The sequence below is a fragment of the Corvus hawaiiensis genome, chromosome 7 (genome assembly GCF_020740725.1).
Source record: "Corvus hawaiiensis isolate bCorHaw1 chromosome 7, bCorHaw1.pri.cur, whole genome shotgun sequence".
In the NCBI taxonomy this organism is placed as follows: Eukaryota; Metazoa; Chordata; class Aves; order Passeriformes; family Corvidae; genus Corvus; species Corvus hawaiiensis.
In genome coordinates this window covers 36,835,011-36,849,576 of record NC_063219.1, presented here as the reverse complement: position 1 = coordinate 36,849,576, position 14,566 = coordinate 36,835,011, and the positions used below count along the sequence as shown (strand labels likewise).

General features: G+C 39.3%; 1 protein-coding gene across 2 annotated transcripts in view; it reads right to left on the bottom strand.

The window, feature by feature from the left end:
* Positions 1-14,566, bottom strand: part of ARHGAP15 (Rho GTPase activating protein 15) — a 320,933-nt gene that overhangs the window by 45,696 nt on the left and 260,671 nt on the right. The gene's annotated exons all lie outside the window — the stretch shown is intronic.

Here is a 14,566-nt window from a genome sequence, read left to right as displayed (position 1 = left end):
CGCAGCTGAATTTCAGGAAGAACTCCCGACAGCAGGATTGCCTGTGGAACTGGAAAATCCTCACACTGCCACAGACAGTAAACAAAGACTCTGCTCAGAGAGACTTCACTGGCTTGTGGGATAATGAACATGGAATTATATCATTGCAACAATATACACCCGCTGAATTTGACTCCACTTGAAGAGATGAGAGCTCTTAAGTTGCTACGTTGAAAACAATTTAATTGAACCTTGCTAATTAGAATATAACAAGTAGTTAAAAATTATGCAATGCTTTAAAAATATTTTAATTAATTTGAAATTCTGATGGCAAATTAGTAAATGTACGTCAGTGTCTTCCCGTGCTTGACTCAATACATCATAGGGAAAAAAAGGATATATTTTTTCAACAGGGACACTAAGAAAACATACACAAGTAGAAAATAATAATGTAGAGTAAGGAATAATTAATTAATTCAAGCTTCAAGATAAGGTCACTGTGTCCTGCTGACCCTACATGTTAATCAGTTGATTGATTAATTGCTACAATCATAATAATTATAGGGTATAAATCTAAATACATTTAATGATAGTTTACACTTAGAATAAAAATGTCTTTTATGTCTGCTTATCTTCATCATTTCTTGAAGCCTAGTCATATTTTTTGTTGGCCATAAATAAACCTGAAGCATTTTTAGATGTTATCTTTGTGATGAGGTAGGTTTAGACTTCATTCATCTGATCAGCAATATTTTTTTGTGTGGCCTCCACCTCCTGTCTAATGAAAAATATGTTCCTGGATGAGAAACAATTGATTATGTGCAGTAACAATACAACTTCATCAAAAGCTCATCCTTAATTGAAAGACAAGGGGACATACCAACGAGGCCATTGTGTAATTACAGGCTGTCTGACCAGAAGAGTTTTACATATTGAATGGTTCTGCTACACAAACTCAGTCTGAGGGGAAATAGTGAAGCAGATCAGCAGCACAGAAGAATATTTTTTGAAAAAAATGCAAAGAAAATCAAGAATTCTGTTGATTTCTGATTTATAGGAAATAGAGAACGTCTTGACATCTACATCGTCCTTGAATTTGTGCTTTCTCATTAAAGTTAATTGTGCTTTATGACTGCGCTAAAGGAGCAATAGAAGTCCTTGTACCTCAACTGGCACAGCTGAAATCCATTTTTTTACTAAAAGTACATGTGAAAAAAAAAAAAAAGAGCTACTCAGTTAAATCTGAATGCACTGTTAAGGAGTAGATCTTAAGTTACTAAGGCCTCACTCAGTAATGAGGTGTGTCAGTAGGAGTGACAGGTAGAAGTTGCAGTTGTTTGTACTCTGCATGTTCCATGGATAAAACCTCCTGTTTCTGTCATTGCCATCCTGATTAAAAAGTCTTTCCATTGAAAAACATCAGGAAACCTTAAATAATTGTAAGTTTTAAATTTTTTAAAAGTATTCTGTTAAAATACAGACCTTAACACCAGATTTCATGACCATTTTCAGTTGAGCAGTTCTAGAAACTTTGGGTTCTTCATTTGTAGAATTGGTATCCGTACACTGCTTTGCAACTCGGATTTTGCAGAGATATTTGTTACATAAATAATTCTAGGTTAGGAATGATAGTATAAATATTTTAAAGAGCCACTAAGGCATTAGAAAAAAAACCCCAAAGCAGGCAAATTCCAAGTGAATGAACTTTTGCAGTCTTCAAAGGGTTACCTGACCTTCTGCTTTTGCAGCTTGCTTGTCTCAAAGTTACAGCAAAGGAGGAGATAACAGTGAAACTGTACTATAAAAATAAATTACTATCATGAATATTAAGCAACAAGGATATAATAAACATGACTGCTTACATGATTCTGATTTATTGATACTGATTTGCTAGTAAATTATCACACAAAGTACTCTTTTTAGTTGTTCAGGAACATGTGCAAAATAAAGCTTAGTGGACACTTCCCAAAGACCTTGACATCTGTTACTGGATTCATACAGGGGAATCTTGATGTCTCTTTTTGTGGTAGGGATGCAGCAATATATTTACTTTCCTTTTCCATGGATCTATTTAGTTTTAATTTTTGGTTGCCTGGCTTCCTTAAACTCTCTATTTTAACCATGCACAGTTTTTTAAAACTACTATCATGGAAGTTCAGCTCTGACACAGTGGAACAAATCCAGCTGCAAAATCTCCTAAAGGCTGTTCATGCTTGTTCTGTTAAATAGTGCTCACTTTTGAGTCAAGAGGTTTCATTACTATATTTATGAACCTCTTGGCACCAGGAGTTGGGATTTCCCAGTGCTAAGCATTAATGCATTTTGCATCACTTTTTAGCACTGGGAACTTTGGATCGCTGGTGCTGAGGGGTTAAAGTCAGCAAAAAAAGGTGCAGATCTTTATTTCCAGATAGAAATCTTTTATGCATGTGTGTGTGTGTGGTCTGAGCAAATTTCAGAGAGCATAGGTAGAAAGCAGGCTGCCACAGCCACCAGCTACCAGGACCTGCAGCTTTTAAGGGATCTCAACATTAATATGGCTATATTCTGCATCAGATATTTGTTATCCAAATTGATGGAAAGTATCCTATCTGAAAATAGGATTATTCTTCTTTAAATTTAAAGCCTGCTTTGTGCTTATGTGGCTTATATCACTTCATGACATGGTGTGTTATGTCAAACCTAAGATTATTTGTGGAGATTTCTGAGACAGAATCTACTTCATTTTGCCTGTCATCAGCCTAAAGAATGTGCCAAAAGACCCCTTTTTATTTTTTTGAGGCAGCAATTCACAAATACCATCTGAACTAAAGGACAACTACTGCTTCAAAGCAAAAACACAGATCCTGGATCAAATTCTAACATCTCCTAAAGTGGTTACTCTCATCACGGTTTATTATTTCTCTGTAGAGGATTTCTCTCTCCACAGTGGGGTAATTTTTTTTTTTTTTTTTTTAATTATACACTTAAGCTTGCAAGCAGGAATGTGGCCTCATCAGGTGCCCTGATCTGTGGTATAAAGAAAACCAAGCAACGACCTCAGCTGCAGAGAGTGTAGGTTAGTTCTGGCTGCATGTGAACATCCAGATGCAAATCGAACACAAGCCAGGGAAAAGGCTGTTCTAGAAGTGCCACTTGATAGCCCAGAGCTGGAGCTGCAGAAGCGTGTATAAACCTGCCTGCCAGGCAAGCCTTCCTGCTTCTCCAGTTTCGTCTTGTTTGAAAGGGAAATTCAAAAGAGAAGATGAGGAAAAAAGAAAAGAAAAGGAAACTGAAAGGGAAACAGAAAGGGGAAAGGAAAGTGGAAGAAGGTGATGAAGAAAAAGGAAAAAAGAGAACAGAAAAGAAAAAGGAGAAGAAAGAGGAAAAGGAAAAGGAAAAAAGAGAGAAAAGGAGGAGGAAAAAAGGAAGAAAAGAAAAAAAAAGAAAAGAAAAAAGAGAAATAGAAGAAAAAGGGAAAGGGAGGAGAAGGAGAAAAAAAAAAGGAAAAGAGAAAGGAGAAACAAAGGGAGAAAGAAGAAAATGGAAACAAAGAAAAGAAAAGGAAGAGGAGAAAAAGAAAGAAGTCACAGGTTGTGCACTCACTTTATTTGCCCTCCTTGTGAGTAGGCACCCTGTGGATGTACCAGGCCAATTTCCTCCCTGTCCTTCTACTTTCAATGGCACCTGCAGGAGTTTTGGGAGAAGATGAACCATGTGAATCGTGTTGGGGTTTAGTCCTGACTACCTCACTCTGTCTCTGTGTGTGTATGTCCTTTACAGGACATGGTAGCAGTGCCAGCTTGGAAAATATTCCCCTTGCTCCTGGGGCTGTCCTGATAACAAGCTACAGACACCAGGTGTTTTGCATGAACTCTCAGTCACATTTTGGTGTCCTAAAACCTTTGAGAGTCCTTTCTGGTTGCTCCAGTTCTTCTGCTTTGTATGAGTGAACAATGTGCAGTTTGGTTTTCTGACCACCTGAGTACATCTCAGTGAAGAGGTTTTGTGCCTGGATTGCAGGTTTTTTGTTGCCAGTGTTAACATTATCACTCCAAACAGTGACCGAGTCAGGCCATGAGCTGTTGGTGAGTGAGATGGTGCTCCTGGTCTCAGCGAGATTGTCTGTGTGATGTACCTTTGCAGGCAATTAAAGCCTTAGTGCTGGGGCCAAAATGTACCAGCAGTCACAAGGGTTAACAAGCTCGTGAATTTTACGTAGAAGGGAGTCAAACGGAGCAGTTTGATTCTCCAGGAACCAAGACAAACTGCATTTTATTTTAAAATTGTGGGCAATTCAAATTCCATACCTGTACTATCAGCAGAAGGCAGTGGATTGACCAAATGTTCCTGCATCCCAAGAAGCATCCTTAAAAGTAAAAGTCATGTCTGACAAGTTCCTGTGGCCTCAGTGCCACACACTCCCTGACACACGTTTAGGAGGATGTGCAGCACTACTCAGTGTTCCCATTCCCACACTATTTCTTACTTTTCTTGACTTCCCTTTTAGCTGTTGTCTGGTACAGCTGGTGGAGTACAGCTGCTGAGGATGCTTTTCTGCAGCCACATTACCCAGTTTTCCAGCACCACTTTTTCACAATTTGTGTCCCTCAAGAGACGTTATAAATCCTATTAACTCTGAACTCTGGCCCAGCCTTGGTAAGAACACCAGCCTACCCTCACATTGAGACATCAGTGCTTTCCCAAAGTATTTCAGTTTGCAATTGCATTTCCTCTGGCAGACACAGACCTGCTCAAAACAGGGAAATCGGGCATCCAGGCCTGTGTCAAGCAATGCCCCACAGGGTGATGCTTCCAGGGAAGGGGAGCCTGGACTTCCACCCTGGAAAATTTGGGCCTGATTTGAACTTGTGTCTCAACTTTACTCTAACATTCTGTGAAATTCAGTGAGCATTCTGTAGACAGAGTTACTGTTATTATTCTCATTGCATTGATGTATTTTTTTATGCCCTTTAGTATATTTCTGCTATTGTGGTAAACTGTGAGGTCGCTTTTGTGACCATTCCTGACTTGATTGTGCACCTGCCTACTTCGTGGAATTTTTAGAACTTTTAATTGATCCTTTCTTTTTCTGTGCCAAACAATTTCTAGACCATTTCCAGAAAAAATGAGCGGCTGTAACTCCTTTCTGATTAATTACTGCTCAATGATAAAGGTACGAAAAAATATGGTTTATACGACTTAATTTTTCATCTACCAAATTCTACCCAAAGGTTTTTCGTAGTCCTAAGTGTGAAGGCTAAGTTTATGCACTTTCCCCTAACTCAGTTGCTTGAAACATTTAGACTGCATAGAAATACTCCATAAAGTTAGTACCTACTCTGAATACCACAGCTGTAGGAGTCTAGGTCTTCAAATAGTGTACCAGGTTCTCAAATATCTACATGATGAGGACCAGAGAACAACTCAGTTGTTACCTTTTTTTCACCTAGGCATCAACATGCTAATCTTTGCTGCTTCAGATCACATCTGTCACCACACAGAGGTGTGGTGCTACTCTTATTTGAAAAGGTAGAAACTTCTGGATAGTAGAATGGAGTAGGGAGGGAGGAAGACAGCACAGCACTGTGGGTGATGGCTTCCAGCATCCCCTTCTCTTGTTCTTGGAGCTTCTCCTTCTCCCTCCCTTCTTGGTCTTCTCTTCCCACTTCCCCTGCCTCACTTCTTCCATTTTTTGCACCTCTGAAATTGTGTAACTGTGGCATTATAGGCTGCTTCTCCTCCTGTTACTACTTTCCCCAAGTGGAAGCTTCACTCACAAGCCTGATGAAACATTTTTCCCCTCGAACCCAGAGTGCCAATTCTCACTTTGTCAAGAGCTCCAGATAACCCTCAGGGGAAGTTCCTCTCCCCCTGCCTCCCCCAAACACTCCAGGTTACAGGGTCACTAAAGATCTCCTCCTCTCTCTTCTTCCCAACCCCTTCCTGCCCGGTGTTGTTGCTTGGATTTCTCAGTTTCTCTTTCACCACTCTCTCCTGCTTGATTTTCACCATGGGTTTCCCTTATGTTAACCCAGATACAGACTCTCAAATTGGCTTTATTCTTCCTCTGCCCTTTCTTTCATAGAATCACAGGATCGTTTAGGTTGGAAAAGACCTTTAAGATCATCAAGTCCAACCATTTCCCCAGCACTGCCAAGTCCAGCACTAATGCATGTCCCCAAGTGCCCCATCTGTACCACTTTTAAATCCCTCCAGGGATGGTGACTCCATCACCTCCCTGGGCAGCTGTGACAGTTCTTTACCCCTGAAAAAAGTGTCTCTTAACCACAGATGAAATTTAAATTACACAAATAGACTGCTTCCCATGCCCCAAAATTTAGTGGAAGAGGAACAAACTGAAACCTCAGTCTTTTTCCCTTTGTGTTTGATTCCATCCTCTGAGAACCAGCAATCGGTGTAAAGCTAACAGAGTTTCTGGAGCCTCTGTGATTAATCTGGTCATTAGTCACAAATATAAACTACTGTTTTGCAAGTTGAAGTGAGGCAGATGACATTTCCACCGAGCATCTAGTGACTAGTCCACCTTCCCATAAACAATAATGCTCTGAACACCTGCATCCCATGGCAGGTAAGAACTCAGAAGACCTTTTAGCCATGTTAGTGCTCATGCAATTCAGGACAAGTCACAGTTTAGACATAAAACTCTCTTGTAAGCTCTGCTTGCAAGCCCTGGCTTCAAAGCATGGTGTTGGACCTACCACGTACATCAAAGTTCTTGAAAAGGGTTCTCCCTGTGTAGATTACTGCAGATTTGTATCCAATAATTTATTGTGGGAGCATTAAACCATTCCTTTCACAAACACCTGTGCAAGCCAGTTGGCCTAGTCAATTCTTGTTTAACATTTAATTATGAATATAATTAGCATGAGTTAAGAGACAGGCCAGGCATCCGCAATAAAATTTCTGCTATGCTAAAAAAATTATAACTATAATAACAAATCTAAACTGGGGGAGAATATGTCCCTCCTATGCAAACTTTTGCATGATAGAAAAATCCAAGTACAGATTCTTTTAAAAATTTCTGATTTCCTTTGATGATAATTGGAAAGCATCCACCATATTTATAAGAGCAAATTAAACTGTGTTTCTGTCCCTGTAATAGTAAGACAATTTTAATCACTGGTGTAGCCCTTTCAGTGAGGTTCTGCAGGGCTTCCTCTCTTCCTCAAAAGGTAAATTTTATTCATTAAATATAATTTAAATATTCTTTCATTTGATGGGATCACCAGAACACTGTGTTAGGTAAAGTTTACAAAGGGGAAAATCCTGTTAGCATGTTGTTTCAGTGTAGATTTAAGAGTTTTATGCCTTGTTCTTTTTTACCAGAATTGTGTGCTATCCAAAGAAAAGGATTAGTAAATATCACAGCATATCTTGTTTTAAATCCAGAGGGTCTTGTTTAGAGAAATAAACCCCAAATCTGGAATCAGGCTGCCTATGGACAGGTGTTACCTGAGCATCCTTCACAGGGAAAAGCCCTGCAGAGGAGGTAAATTTTCCTGCATAGGTTTTATTTTCATTTCTCAGAGGAAAAGAAAAGAAGAAAAGTCTTTCTTATTAATTTCTTTCCTTTTTTTTTTTTTAACGTTTCTTAATTTCTTAATTTGGGCTACCTGACACCTCAAAAGTAAAAATCTATTCAAAGACATGACCTCCAGTTTTTAATTTTTTTTCCCCCTAAAACAGTTGCTTCCAGACCTGAAAATATCTGTTTAAAAGTGCTGATGAGCAGAAACAGTTTGCAACCGCGAAGAAAAGGTCACTGAGAAAGAACTGGGAGGTTACCAGGACACATTGTTCCTTGACACCTCCTGGGAACAAAAAGCCTGGAGTGAACCTTTGGTTACCAGTTTGCTGCTATTGCAAGTACAACAGCCTCCTTTTACCTCTTCAGTGGAGATATTCTTTATTATTGCCTTGAATTTAGGTGAAGACTGTGTTAGAATATGGAATCTATAATGTTGGGAATGTTACAGCTTAAATATATTCAAATATTTTGTACTTTTCTTTTACTTACTTGTCTGACTCAGGATGATCATGTACACTTCTAATCTGTATTTTGTTAACACTCATAGATTAGAAGCCTTCTCTTGTAGTGTCGCTGTCTCCTGTATCATCTAACATCTCTTCTAAAATGTGAGGGCTTTTTCCTTCGCTGTCAATATCAGTTAATCATTCTTGAATCAGATATTCACACAACTTTCCAGATAAGGCTTCAAGAATATTTCAAAAATGGATTTAACACTATTCAAATCCCACTGAAAATACCCAGTACCCCATTCTGAATTAGCTGCTATTATTTTTAGTGTTACTGTGTTTTGGAGAATGTATATACCACAGGCGTATTCCTACATTTGCATGGTTGGCAATCCCTGAGATTATGCTACTCGTAAAATCATTCCTGTTTTTTTAAGAAATTTTTTAAAAACTTGCACCTTAACTTTTGATTACTTCTTGTTTCTACACAGTTGTTGTTTTCTGTTCACATTAGTTTATGGATCTCTACTGTCTTCTCGTATTTAAATTTGGCCAAAAAAGTGTATTAGTTATGATGTATCATGTGAAATATATTGTGGTGACCTTGGATTTGTTTATAAATCACCATGTTCACATGAAATTGAGGCTTTCTGATGCCATGCCAAGCCCCAAAACTTCCTTGGACAAGTAAATGGAGGATAGAGAAACGATTTCAATAGGAGGCTCGCCAACTGTGAATCTGAAGGCAGTTTGATTAGGACTCGAAGCCCACAGATTGAGATTATGACAGAAATTTGCATAATGCCAGAGACTGATAAGATTTGGTTTCTCAGGAACCTATTACGTGATGATGTTAAGAGACTGTCATGGATTTCTTACAGTGCAATATGCTGACTTGTCTTTCCAAGACGAGTTGGCCTTGAGCCTTGTTCTTTGTAAGCCTCGAGTGAGGTTTCTTTAGATGTCTTTTGAAAATCTCTTTAGACATCTTTTGTAACTTTCCACCAAGATGATACAAGGATGTTATGACTGTCAGAATAAATGAATGTATTTACTTCCTTTCTGTTTCTCAGCTACTATTTTCATAACACTGCATAGTAGTTCAGAGCAGGTCCTTCCGACATTATATTTTCAACTGATGCAGCTCACTTCTTTGGTCATGATTATGTATTGATGACTTGATTTGTTTATTGTCTCCTGACACCGTTTTTTTTTTTTTTTTTTTAAATTTTTGCCTGATTTTGGTGCAGACAGCTTCTGTGCAAACTCCTCAAAAGTTACATTATTCAGTGCAAAATTTGCTCTGGTCTGCTGGAGACCGAAGCGTGATCATTGCCCAGATAGACGTGAGTTTCTGCAACATGTTTCAAGCCACACAGGCAGAGGCTTCTTGGGGGCCCTTTGTGAAGCAGAACAAGAGCCAAAGCTCAGAGAAAAGCTTTTTACTAATGCCAGCAATGCTGGAGATGAAGACAACTGACCAGCATGGAGAGGACTGACAACTACTGATAGCACAGGTAGCTTTTGAGGGTTAAAATAAAACAAGTCCGTTCTTCCCATGGAAGGAGAATTTATTGCTTTGCTATGTTACTATCATAAATTTTGTCAGGCCAGACCAGTAAAGACCAGTGTCACAGACGAGCAAAACTGTAAAAAAAATTTTTATCTAATAACTTTTGCTAACCAAAAATTTTACAAAACTCTATCGTGTGTAAATGCTAAATAACCATCTTCAGTTTCTGTATAGTAGGGTAACACATAACATTGTAGGATTGATAGGAATGACATTGAGAATTCTGCTTAGCATGCACCAGGAGACCTTAATTGATATATCGAAAGGATATGTGTGAAATCATTTGAAAAAAGTGTTAATGGTCTATCAGAGCAATCAAAGAAAAAAAAAATCCAGATCTTGAAAAAACAAAAATTAAATGAGTATCTAATGTGGACCTTAGGTGGTGTCTAGGCACTTAAATTCTGAAAAACTTTATTCAGCTGCCATCTATCCCTTCAGGTGCACAGACTAATTAGGTACTACAATTGTGACCTTTGAGGATCTTTGGGTGCCTATGGCTCTGCTTCTCCCCTTGCGGAGAAATGCTTCCTTTCCTGTCAGGGCTGAAAATCCTGAGCTCCAGAGATGGGGGATTGCTTTGTCTTCTAAGTGGCTGGGGGGCTTGATCTGTGGGGGAATTACCAGGACTGAAGCCACATATGCTGACTGGATCTAGTGCCCTAGAAGTCATAGAATCAAGTGATTTGGGTTGGAAGGGACCTTAAAGATCATTTTGTTCCAACTCCCTGCCATGGGTAGGGACACCTTCCACTAGACCTGGTTGCTCCAAGCCCTCTCCAGCCTGACCTTGAACACTTCCAGGGATGGGACATCCAGAACTTTTCTGGCACCCTCACAGGGAAGAATTTCTCCCTAATATCTAAGCTAAACCTACTCCCAGTTTGGATCCATTCCCCATTGTCCTGTTACTATAGGCTCTTGTAAAAAGTCTTGGTCTCCATCTTTTTGTAATCTCCCTTTAGGAATGTGTCCCTTCACTGGAGACCTGGTGGCAGATGTGAACCTCTTGTTTTCTGTTCCCCACACTGAGACCTGAGACATATCAGACTGTGGATTCCACTTGAAAACCTGCAAATCAGATTTTCAACACTACGTTTCTTTTATTAATCTCATTCCGCTGTTCATCTGCCTCAAGTGGGAAACCCACAGCAGTAAGCGATACGTTCATTCAGAAAACTGTCTGCAGGAGAATCGTAATTCTGGCAGAAGGATTTCTATTTAGAGTACATATATATATAAATACACATCTGCCTCTGTGTGTGCATTTTAAACAATAAATCTCCTATTTATCTGCAGAGCTTATGTGGCACCTATTAAATTCATATTAGAGATAAGGAACTGAAATGAAGGCATAATCACTAGAACTCATTGAAAAAAAATCTTTCCAATGTAGTAATCTTTCCAACCTGTTGCAGAGAAATTCAAAGACCTGAACTCAAGCCTCCCAAACCAGAGACAGATGTTGCAGCTTTGGGAACTGGGTGGAATTTTCCTTTGTGAAATATCAGTGAGGTTTTTTCTTAACTGCAGTTGGACAGATGCACTGTCTATACAGATGCAGAGTCTATACAGCTTGCTCCAGCTGAAAAGATCTGGAAGGACTAGTGGATATTTAAATATTTCCTGTGCTGTGGATATCAGCCATCAGTGTGCAGAGACTGTAGTAGACAAATTTCTTTTTCTCAATGCCTTTGCCTGAGACATTTCAAGGAAACTAGTTCAATCAAAATAAAGATTTAGAATCAGCTAGCACATTTACCTGTTAACATTTCTAACAGATTTTAGGGGTAGGTTTTAGGGGCTGAAGTCCTGCTAAAAGTTTGTATGGCCATGAGGGTTGAATTCTGTAAATAAGGTGATTGTTTCAGTTATTGGCACTTCTACCACCTTACTCACATGAAGCACAATTTTACTTGCGACAATCTGTTGAACTATGTCTGTTGATCTTCCAGAAAATCAATAGAACTATTTGTGGTACTGAGTAATCTAAGTGTGGCTGAACCTGACTTCATAGCAGCATTTGGGCACACTTTAGAAGTGCATATTTCATCCAAAATAACACAAAATGACTTGCCAGTAATACCAGAAAAAGTCGTTAGGAAAAAAAAAACAAAACCACCCTACTTTCCAAATCTTAAGGAACAAAATTAGTATTGGGCCAGAGGTTTTGTGGCCTTCCATTTATCATTTATAAGTTCTCTGATATAAGCTGTATGGACAGTTATTATCCAGCTTCAGCTTGGCAAGCAGAATTCCGAGATTCTGTACTATACTGAATTATCTTCTAATATTCTGGTCATATCTAAATTGTTCTAACAGTATGGCCCTATCTAAAGTTATTTGCAGGGGAAATTGAAGGTGGAGAGCAAGTGCTTTGCCTAATACACAGTACTGTAAAGTTTTGTTCCCGTGCACGTAATTAAAATGGCAGTAGCATCCAGGAAAATTGATACTAAGCTTGCTATGGATTTTTTCCCACATAGTCTTTACAATAGTATCAGCATAAGGAGTCCATTGCACCTCTTGGGTTCTAATTCCTCCTGAAAACTCCTGCTAAATGTCTACGTCCCCATAAATGTTATTGGGAACTTGTTACTGCCTACTACAGGTAGGTTTTTAGACCCCTTCATCTTACTTAACCCATGCAAGGCTCTGACTAAGGGGGTCTTGAGTGGCGGAGCAGGGATCACCATGGCAATCCGGGAATCAAGTTGCTTTCTTTCTGGCATTATTCTAACTGTAATGTGCACCCATCCCTGCATGCTAATAATTCTAATTTTTGAGGAACAGATACTACAGTCTCTTCTTTACAATGAACTGGAGAAGAGAGGAAATTTTCTAGCGGCTTAGTACCGACCAGGCAAATTAATTAGCACAAGTAGCCAAAGAATCATCTGCAATGGAAATGATACTGGAGAAAAGAGATTTTTTTACTTTGCTTCAGGACTATTAACATACAGAAGAGCTCCAAAACCACTGAAAACACCTAATTGTTGTTTATAGACGTTTTTTAAGTAGAGTTGGTAAGAATACGGATTTGTAGATCCTATGGCAGTAAAGGCCAAATAAAGAGAAGATTGATTGGAAATCGTAGCTTACTTTAGACAGTTGCATTAGGTAGAAATCACCCTGATGTGCAGTAAAGCAAGCAACAAGAATTAGGGGTTTGAAATAGTGCAAGGCACATCTTAGAGTGCTAGCATTTCCTTCCTAGGAATAAACTGTCTTAAAATCTCTTTATAAATGACTGTTCATTAGCCTATCAATGTGTATAATGGCTCTCAAAATCATAATAATAAGAATTAATAATAGTTCAAATAGCAGAAAGGGACATTAATTTCTCACTCATGAATATTAATGCTTTAGTAGACAGTCTCTTCCTGATGTGCTTTCAAACATAATTCTCAAGTCTGCAGCCGGTTACCTGGTACTTCCACTATCCAAAACATCCCCACTGGGCCACCAGAAGACATCACATCACCCTGACTTGGACACTAGCAGAGAGGATGAGGGCAGAAGACAACAGAAGTGAGATCATGGTGTCCTGATAACTTTCTTCAGAATACAGTAGTGTTTGCACAGCCAAAACATGCCTCAACGCGCAATAAAAGTAGGGATAAGGGGGAGGATAAATATGGAAGACCAGTATGATGGTGGACTATGATGGCAGAGGATGGATCACAGAATCACAGGATAGTTGGGGTTGGAAGGGACTACTGGAGATCCTCCAGTCCATCCCCACTGCCAAAGCAGGGTCACCTGGAGCAGGTGACAGAGGAGTCTCCAGACAGGGAAACTCCATGAACTCCCTGAGCAGCTGTTCCAGTGCTCTGCCACCCTTGACGTAAAGAAGTTCTTCTTCAATATTAAATATTGGACTGCAGAATTAGCTTCATAGGAGGTGTGGATGACCTGCCAGGCTACGCCCCATGAGCTGGCTGAGAATCCCTCATCTACTCCTTTCCAAGAGGGCAGAGCAGATGGATGGAAAACCACCTGAAGGGCATGTTCAGGTGCTGGTGCTTCAATGAGCATCTTATCTTGAGGCATACCAGAAGCTGAATAATAAGAAATTCTTTATTGTTTCTCCCTCTTAGCACTGCATACGCTGTGCAACAGGAACTTAAATTGAGAGATGATGTTCCCCACGTGATTTCCTTTGGAAGGAGAAGAAAGTGAGCTGCCAGGAGTAAATTTCAGGTAATGCATTTCTTTACGTCGTGCGTTTAACAGCACTGCACTTCCAAATAACTGAGCAGGGAAGGATCTTGTGAGATGTATTTAACCTCATTATATCTGATGCTGGGTCTTGAAAAGCTTTAGTTGAACTAAAGACTCTTATGAATATAAAATCAAAGTGAGCTGTACATTAAGGGTTTCGTATTCCCTGGCAGCTGCGCATGTGCACACCCAGCTCTCATTAACAGCAATGGCAAATATGTGTGCCCATCACTCAGAAATCAGACCTCTGAGTACTTTGTTGGGTTTGTTTTTTTCCTAGAGATTTTCTCTATTGGATCTTTAATTAATCTCCTACTCGGCTTTTTCCCTTTAAGCTATCCCTCTCCCTCCCCTCCCTTTCCAATGGGAGCAAACCCCCAAATCATTGGGTTTTTTTGTCAAGTTTTTCCAAGCCGATACAGTTTTACAAAATGCACCTGCATATATTAACTACAATGGAGGGTTTGCAGCACATAAACCACAGAGACGTGGAATGGAATAAATGCCTGGGACTTTGAAAATACTTTTGCTGCCTGCCAACTTTAAACAAAAAAATAATAATCAAGCAAAGGTAGATATGAAAATGAGAACATGAATGTTTTTGCATTCTTTTTGTGATCACTGTAAGGCAAGAGTCTGCAACCTTGTGGAACAAAACACACGCATTTCATTCTGATTAACATAAAGACAGCCCCTTCTAACATGATTCACAATTATTAGCCTCTCTTGTGTTTGGGGATACATGGATTATCAGCCTAGCATATTTTGAACACATACACATTTTAATTCCTTTCCTAAACCATTTTAGGC